Consider the following 3338-nt stretch of genomic DNA (forward strand, 5'->3'; position numbering starts at 1 on the left):
GCCCAGTCGCAACTGGGAGCTGATCGCACCTGGGGTGCAAAGCCGCCTCCCAGGCCAACAGCCGGGGTCTCATACTGCCTGCTCTCAGTGGCAGCCCTACCTGGGCCTGAGAAGTTGTCTGGCATTAATATTGCAACAATTTTAGAATACAACTTGACAGTTTTTACTAAATCTAAAATATATTTAACCTCAGCTTCAGAAATTCTAGTTCTAGAATATACACATAAGAGAAATGAGGGCATATGTTCACAAACAAATATGTTCAAGAGATTTATAGATGCTTTATGCATTATGGCCAAAAACTGGGAGGAAAAATCAAATGTCCACAGTGAGAGTTTAAATAAGTAGTTGTGTTATATTCATACAGTGGCCTATAGTTATCCATAGATATCCTTAAGGATTAGTTCCAAGAACCCATGGATACCAAAATCTCTGGGTATTCAAGTCCCTTATATAAAATGGTGCAATATTTGCATACAATATATATTTGCATCGAGGCTACAGCAGAGACTGTCTACACATCATATTATTTGTGAATTCAGTGCAGTGCTTGATGCATGCCAAATTCAAGTAAAATCTTTTAAACTTTCTGGGACTTTCCCACCCAAGAATATTCTTGATCTGTGGTTGGTTGAATCTATACCAAACCCACAGATATGGAGTACTCCATAACATTTTTAAAAAGTAGTATACTGGTATATACAACAACATAGATGAATATCAATGATGTTATGTTGAGTAAAATAATCTAGACACATTAGTAAATATTGCATGAATCCATTTATATGAATTTTAGGAACAGACCAATTTAATTGATAATGGAAGTTAGAATAGTGATTATCAGGATCAGAAGTGATATAAACTGGGATGCAGCACAAGCAAAATTTACAGGGTACTAAATATTTTCTAAATATTAATTTATTTAGCCAAAACCGGTTTGGCTCAGTGGTAGAGCGTCGGTCTGTGGAGTGAAAGGTCCCAGGTTCAATTCCGGTCAAGGGCATGTACATTGGTTGCGGGCACATCCCCGGTAGGGTGTGTGCAAGAGGCAACTGGTAGATGTTTCTTTCTCATCGATGTTTCTAGCTATCTCTCTTCCTTCCCCTCTGTAAAAATTCAATAAAATATATATATTTAAAAAAATAATAATTAAATAAATAAATAAATAAATATTAATTTATTTAGTGATCAAATGGGTTTATCTAGAGTAATAAAAGAGAAACATACAAATGGACATTCACTCTGCTATGCCCACCAGCCAATCAGAGCGAGTATGCAAATTAATCCAACTAAGATGGCAGCGGCCATGGAGCTGAAGCAAGCAGGAGGCTTGGGTTGCCCCTGTCAATGGAGGAAGCCAAGCTTCTCACCTACCCTGATCTGCCCTGGCCTCCGCTCAAGGCTATAAAGTTTCAATTATAGAAGATAAATCCCAACAAATATGGCAGCAGCCATAGAGATGGAGCGAGCAGGAGGCTTGAATTTCCCCCAACAATGGAGGAAGCCAAGCTTCCCACCCTCCTTGGCCTGCCCTGGCCTCCACTCAAGGCTATAAAATTTTAATTATAGAAGATAAATAAATCCCAGATACCTGCCTCCAGCCAGCACTGTCCTATGCTTGGGTTGCTGGGGGCGTGGCTGGCCTGCAAACCACCATAGACCCTTTGCCCAGGCTGCCCCACACCCCAAGGGAACCCCCACCCTGATCTAGGACTCCCGTCAGGGCAAAGCTGTAGGCCCCCACCCATGCACCAGGTCTCTATTTTTATCTAATAAAAGAGTAATATGAAATTGACTATCACTCCAACACACAAGATGGCTGCCCCCATGTGGTCAAATATGGCTGCACCCATGTGGACACAAGATGACAGCCACAAGATGGCTGGCAGGGGAGGGCAGTTGGGGGGCGGGGACACCAGGCCTGCAGGGAAGGGAAGTTGGGAGGGGACCCAGGCTTGCAGTGGAGAGCAGTTGGGGGGAACCAGGCCTGCAGAAGAGGCCAGTTGGGGGTGACCAGGCCTGCAGAGGAGGGCAGTCAGGGGCAATCAGGCTAGCAGGGAGCAGTTAGGCATCAATCAGACTGGAAGGGGAGGGATTAGGGAGTTATCAGGCTGGCAGGCAAAAGCGGTTAGGGCCAATCAGGAAGGCAGGCAGGCAAGCAGTTGGGAGCCAGCAGTCCTGGATGGTGAGAGGAATGTTCTACTGCCCATTTAGGCCAGATCCCAGTAGGATTTTAAAAGACTGACAATAACGAGCATTTAGACTGCGTTGGGCGGCTTCCTTTCGGTGCCTGCTTTCCGCTTCTCCTCGCCGCTTCTCGCTCCTCCGCCTCGCACAGCATGTCGGGCCGCGGTAAGACCGGCGGCAAGGCCCGCGCCAAAGCCAAGTCGCCGTCGTCGCGCGCCGGCCTGCAGTTCCCGGTGGGCCGCGTTCACCGGCTGCTGCGGAAGGGCCACTACGCCGAGCGGGTCGGGCCGGCGCGCCCGTGTACCTGGCCGCCGTGCTGGAGTACCTGATGGCCGAGATCCTGGAGCTGGCGGGCAACGCGGCCGCGACAACAAGAAGACGCGCATCATCCCGCGCCACCTGCAGCTGGCCATCCGCAACAACGAGGAGCTCAACAAGCTGCTGGGCGGCGTGACCATCGCGCAGGGCGGCGTGCTGCCCAACATCCAGGCCGTGCTGCTGCCCAAGAAGAAGAGCGCGGCCGTGGGCCCCAAGGCGCCGGCCGGCAAGAAGGCCACGCAGGCCTCCCAGGAGTACTGAGGCCGCTGCCCCACCACAAAGGCCCTTTTAAGGGCCACCACCGCCTCGCGGAAAGAGCTGAGCCGCCCCCGCCCGCCGCCCTCCCCGCTCCCGGCGCTGCCCCGGTGGCCCTGCCCTTGGAGCGGCCGGCGGGCCGCGGCCCTGACGCAGCGCCGCCGCGGCCTGGGCCGTGCAGTCCTCCGGCTCTGCCGCCGGAGACTCGGACCCTCAGGTGTGCGCCGCCACCCCGGGCGCCAGGCCCCAGCCTTCCCACCCGCTCCCCTGCGGCCTCCGGGGCCCGCGGCCCGCGGCCCGGGCCGTGCGCTCCCCCGGACCCGGTGCCGGCCTGGCCTCGCCCCGCGCGGCAGACACCGGCACGTCCGGGGTCCGCACCCGGGCCCGGCCTCGTTGGTCTCCGAACGGAATTTAGCAGCTAACCCATCCAAGAGCAGGTACTGGAAGTTTCAGATGGACTAGTTTTGTTTATTAAAGGATTTTTTAAGAAAAAAAAAAAAAAGACTGACAATAACAAGTGTCAGTAGGATCGGGCCTAAATGGGCAGTTGGACATCCCTTGAGGGGATCCCAGATTGG

General features: G+C 52.2%; 1 pseudogene across 1 annotated transcript; it reads left to right on the forward strand.

Moving 5' to 3' along the window:
• Positions 1 to 2259: 2259 nt before the first annotated feature.
• Positions 2260 to 3034, forward strand: LOC311619014 (histone H2AX-like; annotated as a pseudogene). Its single transcript has one exon. The product of its transcript is annotated as a histone H2AX-like (transcript).
• The last annotated feature ends 304 nt before the right edge of the window (positions 3035 to 3338 follow it).

This window comes from Pipistrellus hanaki (assembly GCF_964339955.1).
Source record: "Pipistrellus hanaki genome assembly, chromosome: 3".
In the NCBI taxonomy this organism is placed as follows: domain Eukaryota; kingdom Metazoa; phylum Chordata; class Mammalia; order Chiroptera; family Vespertilionidae; genus Pipistrellus; species Pipistrellus hanaki.